The 19,270-nt window shown below is 43.1% G+C and overlaps 1 protein-coding gene and 1 non-coding gene across 3 annotated transcripts in view; one reads left to right on the plus strand and one right to left on the minus strand.

The window, feature by feature from the left end:
• The window catches only part of LOC124593756 (NAD kinase-like), a 907,239-nt gene that overhangs the window by 621,038 nt on the left and 266,931 nt on the right, over positions 1–19,270 (minus strand). The window lies entirely within an intron of this gene.
• LOC124596760 lies at positions 2,756–2,874 on the plus strand. Its single transcript, XR_006978393.1, has one exon. It is a non-coding gene; the product is annotated as a U8 small nucleolar RNA (small nucleolar RNA).

A 19,270-nucleotide genomic window follows, 5' to 3' on the forward strand; every position in this document is an offset into this window, starting at 1 on the left:
GATTGGTACAGTACTCAGTTAAATATATGAATAGTTATTGAAATCGAGATACTTAAAATTGAGCTGTCCATTCCTGCATATGGTTCCGCCCGTCACAGCTAAGATGAATTTTAATGATTCATATGGGAACCTACATATGAAAATCCAAACCTAATGTAATTATCAGCGTATTTTATTTTCTTTTCTCTGCGCACGGGTCACTTTTGTCGTCGGTCAACACTACAATCGCACCAAAAAGTATTGGCACAGTTACATTTTAGTGGTTGTAGGTTAAACGAAACATATATTTCAGAACAGAACCCATACATGTGACACCTTACATTACATAGTTTACAAATATGTCAAAATCACCTGTCCTTAAAGTAACATACAGTGTCATGAAAAAAAACATCGCTCTTCTGCACCCAAAAAAGTATTGGCACACGCATATGAATCGGACAGTGTGTTCGTTTTCTTCATTGATGTTCACCATCTAATAGCTAGTGTGCATCCCTTTAGCATCTATAACAGCACGTAAACGCCTAGGAATGCTTTGTATTAAATTCCGGGTGATATCAGGGGTAATTTTCGACCATTCCTCCAGGAGCACTTTCTCCAAGTCGTTTTTACCGGACGGACGCCTTTTTCTGACTTGTGTGTCAAGATGAGCCCACAGGTTCTCAATGGGGTTCAAATCAGGGCTCTGAGGTGGTGTTAGAACCCTTCTGGGGGCATTGTACAGTAACCACTCCCGGGTTTTCATGGCGGTATGTTTTGGGTCGTTGTCTTGCTGGAACTGAAACACCCCAGTAAGGCCCAATTTCTGTGCACTAGCGTGTAAATTACCTCGCAACACGTCAATGTATCTCATATGATCCATTGTGCCGTGAATTACAGCTAGATTTCCAACGCCGGAAGCCGCCATACAGCCCCAGACCATGATACCGCCCCCACCGTGTTTGACTGTGGGATGCATGTGTTTGATGTCGAGGTGCGTATTCGGCTTGCGCCAAATTTTCTTTCTTGCATCAAATCCGAACACATTGAACTTCGATTCGTCGCTAAATATCACAGTGTTCCAAAACTCCATCGGCTTGCTGATGTAGTCCTTGGCAAACTGCAGGCGTTTCTGCCGGTTAATTTCCGACATGTATGGCTTCTTCCTGGGAGAACGTCCATGCATGTCAGCCTCATTCAACACATTTCGTATAGTCTGCACACTAACCGTCTTGTCGGACGTTGTCTGAACAATCTCAGCAATAGTTGCTGCACTTGTAGCAGGTTCCTTCCGAGCAAGTGCGATGATATGGCGACGCTCTCGGGTTGTAAGCACTTTTGGACGTCCAGGACGACACTTATTCACTGTTGTTCCAGTCTCTTTATATTTCTGAATGATGGCTCTTACCGTGGTGTAGCTCACAGACACCTCTGCTCCGATTTGTCGATAGCTTCTCCCTTGTGAATGGAGCAATACCACTCTCTCACGCAACGCCACTGAATGTTCCTTCTTCTTCGGCCCCATGCTGACCACTATCGCGCACTACAGCAACATACTGGCGACCGGGCCGTCAACAACACGCAGTGTCTAATGTGTCAGCAGATGGCGTTCCGGTACCTGAAAACCCAGCAATATACCGAGATGCCATGCTCTGTGCCAATACTTTTTGTGTGCAGAGGAGATACGTGTTTGCCCATAACACTGCATTTCTTTGTTAATGGTAGGCACTATGGGCAGAATTGTAATGTCTGGTATGTGAGGTAGCACGTACATGTACTGTGTACCGGAAAGTGCGGCGTTTGTAACCAGCAACGATAAATACGCACGTGTGCCAATACTTTTTGGTGCGATTGTAACTTGCGATTTTGTTAAATCTTGTTTCCCTTTCTAACTTACACTTTTTAACCAGTTATCCATTTTAATGTGAACGTAAGCGATTCTGACACACAACTGACAACAGCATTTGCCAAAATGAAAGAAGAACTAGGCTACTGTTGAAAATCAAAGGCCTGACCGCCATGTAGCAGTGGCTTAGTGCGGTCGCGGTAATGCTGTTAGTATTGTTAGAGCACAAAGTAGCGAAATCCTAACGCTTTACATAACTGTAGACCATGCATTCGCGTTAAACATTAACTTATTGTGGAAATAATGTGATAAATGCTTAAAGGAATAATGTATGACAATGGCCTAACCTCAAAACAATTGCAGATGTGCTTATAATTAATTCTTATTTATATTTTAGGATAACTAATCAGTAAAAAATGCAGCACACATTGTAATGAAAGCATGAATAAAGAACTTAAATTTGTGACTAGATGCTGTCTGAACACCACTAACATTTATGGAGAAGAGTTTAGGCGGACCCCTTGAAATATTTTGCGATCTCCCTGGGGGGGGTCCTCGGTCACCTTTCCCTGCCGCCGAAATTGCCGATAGTGAAGACTTGCAGCCTCTAGCGGCTGTCACCGGCACTAGTTCCACAGAGCAGCGTCAGCGCTACCACGGGACACTCCGTAACTACACAGTTCCGTGAACGCTCAACAGGTGCGCTGCACCAGCAAAAGCGTTCCACATGCAAAAAAACTAGTGACAAAAAAGGCGTAGAAAATATTTTCCACTTATTCATAGCAATTTTACTCTTTATGTTTTCTATTTATACCACGCTGATTGCTGCAACTTCGAAGTGAGTCGATATGTTGAGAGTTATGCTTAGCACACTCTCCCAGAACCAAACGTACACTACACTATAAGTACCACACTTTCACGGTTTCAAATTTGTCTTCAGTGGGGTCAATCCTGACCAACTGTAGTAAATGATGAAGGTGCAATATGAATCTTGTGATTTATTGCACGCGGTTGAAAGGACATCGCAACGCTCTTCAACCGACCTATCTGATGCTACTACCACTGAAGACTAACACATCAATATGAAACACAGTTCTACACCTTCAATATCATTCGACTTATTGCGATGATTTTGAGGTCAGACACCATACGTATTTGTGAACAACAGTTATGTACTTACAACCAAAGTACATAATGTAACACGCGACTCAAGCGGATATCGCCGCTTATGGAGAAAATAGCATACAGTTAAATTATATTTGTGATTTAATTTGACCCTCAAATACATGGTCTCCCAGACCGTCACAACTTTTTTCACACCTCCTGTAGAGTGGACTCCTTGGCCTTGCCTCAATTTCTTTCTTATTTTTAGGGTTTGATAGGTCTCGCAGATGTGACATAGTGTTTGCGTGTGTTCATTTTTTTAACGTTATCGTTTCTCCTTGGTGAGGAAAGCGAGACCTTGTATGCAACGTTTTCTGTGAGAGACTGATGTATGTGTTCACGAACGCCTCAGCGAATTCTCAGATGAAGACTTGATGACAGTGAAAGCTCGTGAACAAGTCACAGGTTGTGACGATGGAGAAGCGAACTTCTTCCGCAAGAACAGAAAAATATTTTCGATAAAAAAAAAAAGAAACACCTGCCTCCACTGCAAAGATCTTATGGGACCAAACCACACCCGAGGGAGGACTCGAACCTCCGACGGGGGCGAGCCGCACAGACCGTGACAAGACGCCTCAGACTGTAGGAGGATCTGCGTGAAATGCATGCAGGCTATAAGCAATTAAAATTTTATTCAGGGCCTCAGAAGAATGCACAAGGTAATCACTATGTTCTTGATTTTTGAAATAAAAATTTGGCCAAATTTCTCCCTTGATAGAAATATGGGGTGGAATAACCGGTCTAAAGCTGAAAGATAAGTAGTAATTTCAGATCTGATACCAAATACAATTTGTCGTAAGTGAAATACGTTTTTCCATGCAGTAATGTTGCGAATGTGTAATACCATCTCCCTGGTGATAACTGTTAGTAGAGAGGTAACTATGCCCCGTTAGTTTACTAATATATAAAATAATAAACTGCAAATTTTGCTGCATTTTAGTTTTCAATTTTTTAAAAATTCAATAATGTTTAAAAATGGAAATTTACATAGGTAAATCTCGAACAACAGGAAGTCACGAAAACTTATATTCACCAAAACAACGGTTTTATACATAAAAACAAAAAGGCGGTCTTAGAGGCCTCTCCATAGTAATTGTGTTCTCGCAAACATCCATAGTAGCTAAGGGTTAATCAAACGTCGGAAAACATATCTAAGTAATTAATTAAAGGAAATATACGCAAATGCATGTTGAAATCCAACCTACTGTATTCCAGTTTCTTTCAGGTATTATTTGTCATGTAAATTCCGGAATCGTGATCAGCTTGGTGTATTTATTCAATAATTTACATATCAAACACGTTTCCATTATTTTTATCATATTTCAGTCTTGTGTGAGTTGTTGTTCTTTTTGCTTTTTTTCGGGATTAGTTTTAAAATAGTTCAAAATATTTCGTAATTTTATATAGTCCTCACTACGTCGTACGAGAATTACATTTGTATCAGAAAAATTATTTGCGCGGGAATGCGGCGGGGATTTAGCTGGTATTTGTCAGGCACAACTGCTGTCAGTTCACAGGTTACCATGGTTAAAGCCTATATTACACTGTCAAATATCTTTGACAAAGCTAGAACCAAACTCTGAGTTTTGTAAAAGGTATGATAAAAGTACTACAGTACACAGTCAAGATTTTATGAAATGTCTTTCATAAATATGTGACAAAGATTTTTAACAATTTATTACATGCCTTAGACTGGGTACGCTAGTGGAACAGTCTGAAAAATGATGGTGCCCCTGTTGTTAAAGGATTAATTACTGTACATCGTTTACAAAGCAAGTTCAATCAATATTATAGGGAACGATCACGCCGGAGTGAGGGAACTACGACCGACCACTATGTGCAGCGTTTCAATGTTAAGGCGAGACTGTTCATCGAGTACGCACACACACACACACACACACACACACACACACACACACACACACATGCACGCACGCGCACAGACCTCGGGGAAAGATCGCCGATTCCCACTTCATACGGGTTCTAGGTTCCTAACTGTTTTACTAGCTATTTTCCATTTTTTTCTTTTTCCAGTTGTTTAAGCCAGAATGAGACGGTTGGTTATCTGTAGGCGCCTTTGAGAAGAAACTATCCCAGCAACCGGTCAAATTTCAGAAAATCAAAATGATCGGATCGGGAGGGAACTTGAACATTGCTCCTCCCGAATACGGTTTCATTTTCTTAACCACTACATAATCTTGCTCGGTGTTGAGTGCATATACAGAGGACAATTAAAATCATAGAGCAGAAAAAAATGATGTGAGAATGTAGTGTCCCTGAACCTTGACATCTCCATGTAAAATATTCATCCACGTAAAGCATTTTCACGAATATTTGATAGCGGTAACTGTATTCTTCACACAAATCATGTAAGAGTTTGATGTGGAGTGCACAAGACAATGTAATTTAACTTTATCTCTATAAAAACATACCATCTTTATGTTTACGAAGGTACTGAACCATAAAATTAGTTTTGAGTTGCGCGTTCAACACCAATTTGCATTTAACTATCCTACCAGGCCACTGAAGGCGCAGTCGGTTGATTCTGAGCGATAATTGTTTTGCACTGATTCGCTGCACGCACTCCAGACATGCTTTGATATTCTTGCCACCTGAGGCAGTATTACGACTATTATCGTCAGTTTGAAGTCAGTTCAGGCCTAGCATATAAATTTGTTACCGAAATTCGGTTTTCATTTTCAGAACCTAGCACTGCATGTAAACATACCAAATGCTTACGTACAGTCTATTCTCCTTTATTCTCATTTACAATGAACGTAACCATTATCTTGCAAGATTGTATAAATAGGGCAATTTTGCCACTGCAACTGCGAGCGCCTACTAAATACATAGAGTATAATATCTATGGAATGAGCATGGCCTACCGTAATGCGCATGTTCTCAACATCAAACCGTGCTAGTCACGTGGTAACGGGACGTCGCTGCTTGTCTGCAATTTGTGGTAACAGCGAAACTTTCATATTACACATATTCATCTGGTTTTACACACACTTCTACACGTTTTTGTAGTAATAACAGCCTTGGTGTGCAGTATTGTTGTTGCTACGGATGTAAAAAGAAGCACGTGAAAGAAGGACCAGTTACTTTTCATAGGTATGTACAACAAACCTCTAATAGTGAGTATCATATTGACGTGAGGCGCTTTGTATGTTTAAAAATGTCTCGTATTGTAGAGCAAATTTCTGCGATTATTTTGCCATGTGTTTACGAGAGACATGCAAGATAAATTTGCAAGTGCGTTTAGGCTGCCAGTCAGTGTGTACGTATTCGTGCTATGTTGATCCGCTGATAAAATCTATATAAGACACTGTGATTAATTTCCTGCAGTTTATTCAGGTCCTCAAACCCTTGTGTGTATCTAAGTACTTCTGGATGAGTCAGTTTCCTACATTAAATAATTTTTGTATTCTACTTTCCCCAAAGATGAAACTGCTTATTTACTGTAGGAATTTCATTGCTACAAATGCCTTCCCCCCCCCCCCCCCCCCCTTTCTGTGATGTATAGGCGCCCAGTACAGTGTCATTGTGGCGTAATTAATTAGAACGGAGATTCGACAACACGAATAAGTGCAGTAGAAAACCTAAAAAGGTATTGTTGGCTGTCACTTCTTTTCCCGCAACCGAAAAAACGTAAGTAGAACTGAGCTATGATACTGAGGCGAAAAAGCACAATACTCTTGCTCTTCTCTTTAAAACTGTTTCAGTTCCAGGTACGAAATTGTTGAGATGTCTATAAAACGCATATACAAAGTTTCAGGATACTTCTGAAGGTGGTCCATCTGTTCTAGCGAAGTAATAACACTAAATACGCTAAGCGCTACGAACTGACATGTGCCGTCCCAGTACCATGTGACTTGAGCAGCAGGGGATGTTGCGGACAGATTTCTCGTTCTGCGCATCCGAATGCTCACTCCACAGGGGAACAGGAATTCTGATCCTTACGAACGGCGGAGCAGCACAGAGGGATGGGGGATTCCCCGCATAAGGACGACTTTTCCCCGTCCTTGCAACTCTCGTCTCCAGCGCCTGGAGAGCCCTCCGCAGCCTCCAGACAAAGGCGACCGCCTATAGGACAGCCATCAAGCCTCATCAGCCCTCCTTGTACGAGAGATCGTCGTATCTGTACAGCCTTCTACGGCAATCTGGCTCCAAAGCCCGTCTTAACCCGCTTGCGCCTCGGCATACTGCTCTTCCAGACTGGTTATGTAGCCGACGTGCCCTTTACATTGCTACCATCGACTGCTGTGTGTAGAAAGTGTAAAACATCGTATCAAATCACGCGTTTGGCAGTAATACGCTGACAGTTCTATTACTGTCTTCCTAAGTTTCACACAATTTCGTTTATTTATTAAATGCGTAATCAGTTAACTACGAAACGCAGACTGAATTTGACACTGAAAACTGATAAACACTCATTATCACAAACATGTAACCGACGTGGATGTGCACGGAATAGAACGAATTTCCACTCCACATGGAGTGGTTTTAATTTTTTCTTTTTTCGTTCCCTAGCCACAAGGGCACAGCAGGTTGCTGTAGAACTTTCCAACTTTTCAGCTAAATTCCAGGGAACCTCCCCATCGCACCCGCCTCAGATTTAGAGGTAAGAGTACCCTGTGGACGGCCCGTCAAAAACTGAACACAGATCAAACATGAAACCTGTCAAAAAGAGAAGCAAAATAGAAACAGCGAAAGGACTGAGAACAATAAGTTCAATATGGAACAGCCGGGAAGACAAAAGGCCTTATTGTTGGGTGGTTACGGTCTTGGACTGCCAAGCGGGCGAGACGTGTTCAAACCTGCCTCATGCCCGATTTGTGTCTGCGTCGTGGTATAACGTCCGTTTGCAACAGCGAGGTGTAAGGTAGGGACCTAAAATGACAGTTGATTCTACACAACTACTCTATTAGCAGCAAAAAGGAAGTGGCTTTCGAATGGGAACCACAAACGTCTGATGACAAGGGGACAAGTCAACCGAATCCTCCACCAGGAAACACGTCAGGTGTGTCATACACGGCACTAGCGACAATACGTGTATCAAAAGATAGGAACTTCTTATCGACACATCTAATTTGTACGACTGGTAAGTAAGTGAAATAGTGGATATGGTCACTCCAAGGAAATGATGAAAACATAATGGTTTGTTACAGAAGCTGCAACAAATGAACACAACAGTTTTACAATCAGTTTCTCTGTGCCCTGACAAAACACATGTTTTTAACGTTTTTGAAGTTGCGTTCAGTTTCGGAAGCCTTGACTCTTGAACTCCTTTCTAGTAGTAACATAGTTCACAACCGTTTATTTGTTGTATTCATTTCTGTGAGACGGCTATGTGGTATGTCGCCTGCTCTCACTATCCGCCACATTTACTTGCGACAGTAACATATTCGTAACACGTGACTCATACTCTATAACCAATGTATAGTACGACGACTGCCAAGACTACAGAAACAGAACAAACGTTTCAATGACCGGACGGACAGTTCATAATGTTGAGGAGGGAAAAAGAAAAACTTGGCAGCCCAACACCATGATCACTTAGCCCATGACGCCACTGCTGTTTCAGTGTTCTTGGATCATTCACTGTTTCTATTTTGCTTTTTTTACGGTTCAGTACACCTTCTTCCTGTTTTCGTGCTTGATCTGTGTTCAGTTTTTGACGGGCTATCCACTGGGTCATCTTATCACTAAATATGAGGGAGATGCAATGTGGAGTTTCCCTTGTCAGAATTGCGCAGAGGACTTCCCAACAGGGCATGTTTGCGAAGGAAATTCCTGTTCCAGTAATCGCCTTGCAACCAACTAAAACCTCCCTAAAACCTAGATTGGAACTATGGGATTAGAAATATATTTAAATTTTGTGAAATGTGTGTGTTTGTGTGTGTGTGTGTGTGTGTGTGTGTGTGTAGGACGACTTCAATGCATGCCGAAACGTCGCCTGCGGGAAGTACAAGACGGTTTGCGGACGAACATTCTTCTTCTGTTTTTCCCAGTGGTTTAGTCATTAATTACCGACAAAATTTTTGTTTGCAGGAGCGACGTTCGGAAAACGCCTGTGGCAGTATCAAGCAGCTGCGAGGTCATGTCGGAAAAGGACAAGGATGTGGAAAGATATTATCAGTGGTGGAATTGCCTAGGGAACATCCCGCCATTCGCTTCAAATTGTGCAAAAGTATGTTCATGGTTTTTAATCAAATTTCGCTCGGTTTCATTAGAGGAGACTTTTTAAATTCCTGTCTGCAACTTTAAAGCTTCGAACGCCAGGTATTTAGTGGACACATTTGCCTGGTTTTTTTTTCTTGGATTTCAAAGGAGATTGTATTCGGAGAGATGATACTAAAGCAGTCCAGGCAGCTAGCTGTATCACGGCGCTTCGTTAAAAAACGTTAAGATAGATATGTCTGTCTTCGGTTGTGTTCAAAGGGCTATCCAGGACATGGTTTTGATTTTTGGACCTGGCCCCTTCGACAAGGAGGAACTGATATAAAGCTGCTGAAACTTTGTACAAGGTTAATCTACGCACGCAACTGAACCGGACGTACCTTTCTCGTTGTTAGCGACTAACAGCAGCGGAGATTCTCGTAACGTTTCTGCATTTTCTACGCAAGTTAGTTGATTCCGGTACTTTACTCGATTGTATCAATTTTCACTAAGAAATTCGCGTTTTCAGAAGAAAGCACTGGACAGTTTTCAGAATAAAAGTCCGAGCCCCAGGTTCGTGTTCCAGGGTGGACACACTTTAACAAGCCGTAAACCTTATCTGGAAACTTTTGTAGTTTACCCGAATGGGAGTAGCGCTGATTATGTTTGGGCGATTTATCATCATCAATGCGCAATTGGCAGTTTATACGCCATGTATAGCAGGCTGTGCGAGGGTAATCGGCCGGTTTTCATTTCTGTGTTGTGAACATCGCGCTGTAGAGTGTTCCATCCTTCACGGGGATATTTGCGAAGTAAGCTATGAAACGTGCGCCGCTTGTATGATACGGAATCCAAACGCAACGCGGCGCTCTCACCTCATCGCGCACTCTTGTAGGAACGGCGGAAACTATTCACTGGTCCTGTAGCACGTAGTGCACGCCGCTGCCGCCACGAGCGCTGTACGTGGAACGCTTCGCTACATTCCAAGGGCGGCATTTACAAAGGGACATTGATTTCGCTTTTATGTCACGGCTGTCGGCAACTCTTGAGGGGGCAAAATACAGAGATAAGTTGGATTTCTGGGAAATAACTGCCCTTTTTTGCGGGATAGGCTGCTTATGATCAAAATAACAAGGCAAGAAAACTGAGTTTCACCGCAAGCACCCGGGGTAAGAGCATTATTGTGAAGCAAAGGCGTGATGAAGATAATCGCCATTACAGTGAGAGTTTTTGGTAATTTACGGTTAAATATCTATAAGAAGATAGAGATCCAAAAGCTAAACACACTGGCGCAGTTTAATTCCGTTGAGCGTTTCTACTTCATGAACTAACAACCGGCTTCAAAATTCACTACATTAAAGACAACAAACTGTGTTTCATGACTATTACGAGAGAAAAAAGACAAGCACGACGTTTGTAACACTAAAAAGTGATATTAAGTAAGCTGATAGACAATGAGATTCGCGTCTTATAATAATGGTGGCCCATTTAAAAGTAGCGTGTCTGCTCAAACATTCCACAAATACTGCTCCTTTTCCATTTGTCTTGGTTTCAACATCCCCTTACATCTATGCTTTGTCTATAAAAAATACCTAATTTACCAGCAATTTACAGGAGATGCCGAAAGTAGTTCTCTCTGAGATTAATAACATATGTCGAAATTTCTCATATCGCTAAGAAACTACTTGCCGTAACACCCTGTTTGTCAGCTTCGAACTAACGCTGCAACGTATTGCATCAAAATCTCTCAACTCAAAAAGCAGTGGACGAGAAATTTGCTGCAGGCGCAACCTTTTGTATGGCCGGAGCTGCAGCTCAAACGTGAAGGTAAAGACATGCGTAAATGTTTTGAAGAATGGAAGGATAGATGTGTTTGGATACAAAATGACCTACTTTGAAGTCGACCACAAGTAACTAAACATGTTTGGTGAATACAGAAATTTCCGGTATCAATCTCTTTGCGTCAGACGTCGTACACGACATTTTATGACGGAGCACCAGAAAAGGCAAGCAATAAACGGCTTGGTTGATAGATTTTGATGAAACTTGTCACAGCCTGAGAAGTGCGAAACGACAAATACATTATGAGGGCGCGACCAGTCCCGCTTTTCTACTGGCATACGGCATACGCTTGTTCTGGCTGTGAGAAGACCGAGGTTCATTCCCCCGGCTATCCAGATTTTGGATTTCGAAGTTTACCCAAAGTCGCTTATGGCAAATGCTTGGATTGTTCCTTTCAAAAGGCACATCGGTTTTCTTCCTCAATTGGAGCTTGTGTCTGGACGGTTTACCCATCATGAGGTCATACTGGGCAGTTTATACACCATATATATATATATAGTACATTTGTGGAACGCAACACCCTAACATTCCTTGTTCTTTAGCAAATACTTCTGGACGGAGCGTTGCTGTTGGCTTTCATTGCGTGTTATTCTACGACAGCAGTACTGCCAACAGTAACAGACATTTCCAGATTTCACCTTGACTAATACGATCAGTCATTTATTTTCATTGATTTCCGCGATGTGCCACTTTCAAGTATTTATTCTGATACTAACATATAACACACATCTTACCGTCGCATGACTTAACATGCTCACGAATTTGTGAGTCAGTTCATAGTACAGTATTTATATAAATACCCTGTGATTTTCATTGCTAGCATATCCTCGAGTTTTACTTCTCGCTCTTGTGAAACTAAACTATGTTACAGAACTGTGTCGCATAACATACTCAACAATCAAACACAGCAATATTTTTGTACATTTGACTCCCTTAGTTTCTGACACGTGTACTTAGTGTTACGGTTTCAACATCAAACGAAGAAACGCTGCAAGCCGATCGTCACACACCCTTGTGCTGAGCAGCCTATGCATCGATTTTAGACGACTATTTCTAATACGCTGCTGAACATTGCAGGTAATTTGCTGTGGCCGATTTAATAATGTTTTGTTGTTTTCGCCTGCGTCAGACTTTTTCGCGCCACATCGTAACTATTCACCACTTTCCATAATTACTCTTCATACATGAAGAGGAAACAAAAGAAAAGCGAAACTCCAGTTCCCTGCAAGGATGTCTGGCGCCTATGCCGATGGCTTGTGACAGGCACAGTAAATACCTCACTCGTATTAGAACTTCGGCGCTCGCTTCTCAGTGACCATCGAGAACGAGAATAATCGTTCTTTCGACATGAGCACATATTGCTCCAGTAGAAACGGAGCGCAAACCTCCCATGTCGTATGAGTACACAAGGGGTAAACAACTGCAACTCGTCATGTCTCGGAATACCTTTGAGTCATCGCGGCAATCGATATAAGGTGTTGGATTTCGGGGGCAAAACAAACCCACAAGCGTATCGCGTTTCGCTGACAGAATTGTGACAAGTTTATCTAACCTATCAAAGAAACCATTTTTTTCTGCTTGTTTTACTGATGGGGACTGTAACTTTGAAGAAGAAAGCCAATTGTATTTTTGCGTAAATGTATATTATTAACATGTTTTTCTGCCAGTCGTCTGCTCATTGCAGTCTCCTAACTTCTTAGTGAAGGAATCGTTTCTTTGGAAAGTTGCTCAGAAACGATTCGTGATCAGACGCATAAATATTTGAAGGCTCATCGTGATTATCACGGACAGTTTCTATCGCCTTTGGAAAGAGAGAGAAACCAAGCTGGGGTAAATCTGGGCACTAACGTGAAAACGGGAAACGTCTGCACCCAGCATTCGTATGGAAATACTTTGTTTTGGCGGCCGCTTTAACAGGTAAAAAAAGGTCTTTGCAAAAGGTATGAGCCAGCATATCCACTACTCCGATGTGTGTTACTAACAAGAATCCTGTCTTTCTCAACTCTGAAAGTGCTCCTGCAGTATGGGTCCTCCTTATCGAAATGACAAAGCACAGACAGCTATGACAAAACCCTTCCATCTGCTGGGCGAGATGTATGAGACAGGTGAAATACCCTCAGACTTCAGGAAGAATATAATTATTCCAATTACCAAGAAAGCACGTGCTGAAAGGTGTGAAAATTACGGAACTAGCAGTTTAATAAGTCACTGCTACAAAATGCTAATACGAATCCTTTACAGAAGAACGGGAAAACTGGTACAAGCAGACCTCGGGGAAGATCAGTTTGGATTCCGGAGAAATATAGGAACACTCGAGGCAGTACTGACCCTACTTCTCATACAAGATAGGTTAAGGAATGGCAAACCTACGTTTATAGCATTTGTACACTTGGAGCATTTTACAATGTTGATTGAAATACTCTGTTTCAAATTCTAAAAGTGGCAGCGGTAAAATATTGGGAGGGAACGGCTATTTACAATTTGTAGAGGTGCCAGATGGCAGTTACAAGAGTCGAAGTGCATGAAATGGAAGCAGTGGTTGAGAAGGGAGTGAGACAGGGTTGTAGCCTTTGCCCGATGTTATTCAATCTGTATATTCGGTAAGCAGTAAGGAAAGAAAAGAAAAAAATTGAGTACGGTTTAAAGTCCAGGTAGAAGAAATATAAACTTTGGAGTCTGCCTCTGATATTGTAATTCTGTCAGACACAACAAAGGACTTGGAAGAGCAGTTGTACGGAATGGACAGTGTCTTGAAAGTAGGGTATAAGATGAACATCAACAAAATCAAATCGAGGATAATGGAATGTAGTCCAACTAAATCAGGTGATGCCGAGGGAATTAGGTTGTGAAACGAGACACTTAAAGCAGTAAATGAGTTTTGCTATTTGGGAAGCAAAATGACTGATGATGGTCGATGTAGGTAGGATATAAAATGTAGACTGGCAATGGCAAGAAAAGTTTCTGAAGAAGAGAAATTTGTTAACATCGAGTATAGATTTATGTGTCAGGAAGTCGTTCCTGAAAGTATTGGTATGGAGTGTAGCCATGTATGGAAGTGGAACATGGACGATAAATAGTTTAGACAAGAAAAGAATAGAAGCTTTCTAAATGTGGTGCTACACAGAAGAATGCTGAAGATTAGATCGGTAGATCACGTAAGTAATTAGGAGGTATTGAATAGAATTGGGGAGAAGAGGAATTTGTGGCACAACTTGACTAAAAGAAGGGATCGGTTGGTAGGACATGTTCTGAGGCATCAAGGGATCACCAATTTAGTACTGGAGGGAAGTGTGGGGGTTAAAAATCATAGTGGAAGATGAAGAGACGAATACAATAAGCAGATTCAGAAGGATGTAGGCTGCAGTAGTTATCGGAGATGAAGAGGCTTGCACAGAATAGAGTAGCATGGAGAGCTGCATCAAACCAGTCTTTGAACTGTAATCTATGGTCTAATTTTTGCTTTTTTATCGCAGAGCATGTATTCTGATTGCTTCTTCCTTGTTTTTTTTTCGAGTGTTCAATGAAGTGAAAGGAACACTTCTATTACTCTCGTTTTTAATTCCTATTATGATCAAAGCGGACGTAATTTATTAAAAATATTCTGCTGCCCACAGTATGTTGAGATGATGCAAGAATGAATCGCTCACTGCTTCGATCTTGATTTCTGTGATGGATTTTGGGGAAAATTCCCTACTGTCTGAAACCCGGCCTTACGTTTCATGGGCAATTGGAACCCAACATCTGCAGCAATAAAACTGCTCCCTGGGCACTGTTGGAAAAATTCCACGCAAGGTGTTCTTCCAGTCATCTAATAGCAGCCTCCAAACAACTTTCATGTTTTTTAAATAGACGAAGTCTGGTGGCTGCGTTAGGTGTCTGGAATTCGGAGGCGTCTATGCTATGTTGTTACTTTTACGGGAATCCAACAGCTTTACGCTCACGTGGCTGCTGAAGTTTCCCCCTAATTTTTTTTTCACTCAGTTTCGTAAGACGTGGAAGGATAACTAGAAAACCAATATTCGAAGCTGTCTGACTCAACACGTCCAATTTTCGTTTGATTGTACTGCGCATGTTCGGGCCCAGCGTATAACTGACACACTGTGGACAGGTCTCACTTGCAGCACGGGCAGGCATCTTTATGGAAACTCCAGCTTGAGATGAGTTTTTTATCTTACCGCTGTTTACAGCCTCTATTACGTAAGATCAGTTTATTGACAAGATTGTCAACAATGTTTGTTTCATCGAAAAGAAATATATTTTCGGGAGGAACATTATCAGGTTCAGTCCAGGGTTTTCAAAATATTTTCTTAATATACATTCATTCCCAGATACTGCCGGAAAAATTTGAGTGGCGTTGAATGGGTAATTCAGCCCGTCGTTTACCGGGAAAATTTTTTTCAATATTTCTTCCGTCCTGACCGTCCGATCTAATTACGCTTTCACAATGCAGCGTAAATCAAAAAGAGGATTAGGAACTCAAAGTCAGACAACTTTACAGCATACGACATAAATGACTTTCTCCTTTTAATTCCACAAGCGTAACGATCTCATTGTTTAACATAATTATTCCGCACTGCCTTATATTTCAGAACTATACTAATGGGAGGAGTGGTGTATTTAGGTGCTGCTTCCCTCCGGCTCACATTTTTTTCCCAAGTATTTTCGTTCAACGTAAGTCCAGTGTATCTGGAGCATGAGGTTATACGGCCTCCTCCTACCATCTTTTGATGTTTATTGTTTGTTATTTACTGTAGTATAACCTACAATTTTTATTACAAAGAGCTGCTTTAATTTGAGGTTTTTAAATGCCGTTTCATAAATACAAATTAATTTAACAGGTACACCCTGTACATGGAAACTTTGGGCCATGGTCGCGTCTCACGTTTAAATTTTTTTATAAAATATATAATGCAAAATTTCTTAAAAATGTCTCTGACAGATCGTTGTTAAATAAGGTGAAATAATAATAGCGAACAGTATTAAATTTCCTTATTTGTTCATTGTCGCGCACAAAAGCCTGTAACAAAACCAAGTCCATTCCCCTAGAAAATTCAACACGAACTGATGCTTTCCAAGTACGCCGATATAATAATTTGGCGATTTCGTACAGTTCACTTAATCAGCATTCGAAACACAGCACAAAAGAAACGCAGACAACAGTGGTACAGGTGTACACAACAATATACACTCCTGGAAATGGAAAAAAGAACACATTGACACCGGTGTGTCAGACCCACCATACTTGCTCCGGACACTGCGAGAGAGCTGTACAAGCAATGATCACACGCACGGCACAGCGGACACACCAGGAACCGCGGTGTTGGCCGTCGAATGGCGCTAGCTGCGCAGCATTTGTGCACCGCCGCCGTCAGTGTCAGCCAGTTTGCCGTGGCATACGGAGCTCCATCGCAGTCTTTAACACTGGTAGCATGCCGCGACAGCGTGGACGTGAACCGTATGTGCAGTTGACGGACTTTGAGCGAGGGCGTATAGTGGGGATGCGGGAGGCCGGGTGGACGTACCGCCGAATTGCTCAACACGTGGGGCGTGAGGTCTCCACAGTACATCGATGTTGTCGCCAGTGGTCGGCGGAAGGTGCACGTGCCCGTCGACCTGGGACCGGACCGCAGCGACGCACGGATGCACGCCAAGACCTTAGGATCCTACGCAGTGCCGTAGGGGACCACACCGCCACATCCCAGCAAATTAGGGACACTGTTGCTCCTGGGGTATCGGCGAGGACCATTCGCAACCGTCTCCATGAAGCTGGGCTACGGTCCCGCACACCGTTAGGGCGTCTTCCGCTCACGCCCCAACATCGTGCAGCCCGCCTCCAGTGGTGTCGCGACAGGCGTGAATGGAGGGACGAATGGAGACGTGTCGTCTTCAGCGATGAGAGTCGCTTCTGCCTTGGTGCCAATGATGGTCGTATGCGTGTTTGGCGCCGTGCAGGTGAGCGCCACAATCAGGACTGCATACGACCGAGGCACACAGGGCCAACACCCGGCATCATGGTGTGGTGAGCGATCTCCTACACTGGCCGTACACCACTGGTGATCGTCGAGGGGACACTGAATAGTGCACGGTACATCCAAACCGTCATCGAACCCATCGTTCTACCATTCCTAGACCGGCAAGGGAACTTGCTGTTCCAACAGGACAATGCACGTCCGCATGTATCCCGTGCCACCCAACGTGCTCTAGAAGGTGTAAGTCAACTACCCTGGCCAGCAAGATCTCCGGATCTGTCCCCCATTGAGCATGTTTGGGACTGGATGAAGCGTCGTCTCACGTGGTCTGCACGTCCAGCACGAACGCTGGTCCAACTGAGGCGCCAGGTGGAAATGGCATGGCAAGCCGTTCCACAGGACTACATCCAGCATCTCTACGATCGTCTCCATGGGAGAATAGCAGCCTGCATTGCTGCGAAAGGTGGATATACACTGTACTAGTGCCGACATTGTGCATGCTCTGTTGCCTGTGTCTATGTGCCTGTGGTTCTGTCAGTGTGATCATGTGATGTATCTGACCCCAGGAATGTGTCAATAAAGTTTCCCCTTCCTGGGACAATGAATTCACGGTGTTCTTATTTCAATTTCCAGGAGTGTAAGTCGATAGTGGCAGTTTGGCCACAGTTACGTCCCCGACCATAGTTATGGGAAATTCGGTACCAGATGTTGAGATTTCCTTCCGTTCATTCGCGGATGGAGCTTTGGAAGAATGAGCGCTCGCGTGTCTCTGAGCAGGCTGTTGTTTTCCTAATCTCATCTGCCTAAAGGGACACGTAAAACAAAGTAATTTGACTTGTGCTGTTATTATTTCAAAATGACATTTTTCATTTTTCAACTGAACAACCTAATTTTTTTTAAATATAACGGGCGTGTGTTCGTATTTGGCACATGGACAGGTTTATTTCGTACCGAAGCGTGTCATCTATGTAAAGCTCCCAAACTTGACTCCGATAGCCACAAAATTAACAAAAATAACCGGAAGGAGGGCCTTTACACTTGCTTCCGTAACCAAAGGACCATAATTTTATGTGCCAAGCAGCATGTACATCTGCGGCACACACCACTCGCTTAGATTCATTTCTGTTTACGTGCATATTAAAGCCGTCAGATACACACGTTCCATTTTGTCGAGGACTCGGCGAAATTACTGTTCACTAATGGCTAGTACTGCTGCATCGTCTGGGAACAGTATCTCACGGTGCTTCCTCTAATTTTACAACAGGACGAACACAAATTTCCTCACTAGTTCTTCAATAAACAAATCAAATATCGTTGGGGACAATGAGACATACTTCCTGATTTTGCCTCTTACCATTCCGTCAGTACTGGCTACTCCCGCCTGCTTAGCGTGAACGTAATGGACTGTCCAATCTATGTGTTTGATTATACTGCCTGACAGGCACCAGAGGGGAAGGAGGAAACGAAATGAAACTAAGCACTTTGAGAGGGTATGTGCCATTATTACAGTGATTAAAAAAATCTAAGATTTACAAAGGACTTGGCAGTATGAGCCCACTTATTAGTATGAAATTGCATACCCTCTGACACCACTTGGTTCCGACCGAGGTTCGAGTCCTTCCTCGGGCATGGGTGTGTGTGTTTGTCCATAGGATAATATAGGTTAAGTAGTGTGTAAGCTTAGGGACTGATGACCTTAGCAGTTAAGTCCCATAAGATTTCACACACATTTGAATATTTTTTCCTGACACCACTGGTAAGGGTGTCATAAAGGCTGAGACAAGCCGTCCCACAACTATTGTTAACAGGTGCTTGATAACCGGGATTCTGTCACTGGGGCAGAGTTGACATATAAGCCGGTCCTGCACATGCTCTATCGGGAACAAATCTGGAGATACTGCTGGTCACGAGAGTACCTCAGGATCATGCAGACAGACCACGATGTGATGTCGCCTCCTGACACGGAATTTCCTGCCTCCAGCTGCTGCGTCCGCGCACTTCCATGGCGCGCGCAGCCGTTGCCATGGATACGGCGTGGACAACAGCCGTAGCTGAGACGGCGTGCCTCCACGGCTTACATCAGCTCCCGCCGGCAGTGGCGCCACGGCAGAGCCGCGCCCCCAGATACCGGTCAACCGCACGCAGGCACGTGCGCTAAACCGACGTCTGAACCTGGAGCCCTTCAAGACACATGCAGTCGTCTGAGTGTCAGGGTCAAGCGAACAGCTCAAGTGCTCTACGCATTACCAGACGACGCTAAGATGTTGCAAACATTACGTGGTTTTCTCTCTGGCTCGGTTGGTTTGTTTGT

This window comes from Schistocerca americana, chromosome 2 (genome assembly GCF_021461395.2).
Source record: "Schistocerca americana isolate TAMUIC-IGC-003095 chromosome 2, iqSchAmer2.1, whole genome shotgun sequence".
NCBI classification, from domain to species: domain Eukaryota; kingdom Metazoa; phylum Arthropoda; class Insecta; order Orthoptera; family Acrididae; genus Schistocerca; species Schistocerca americana.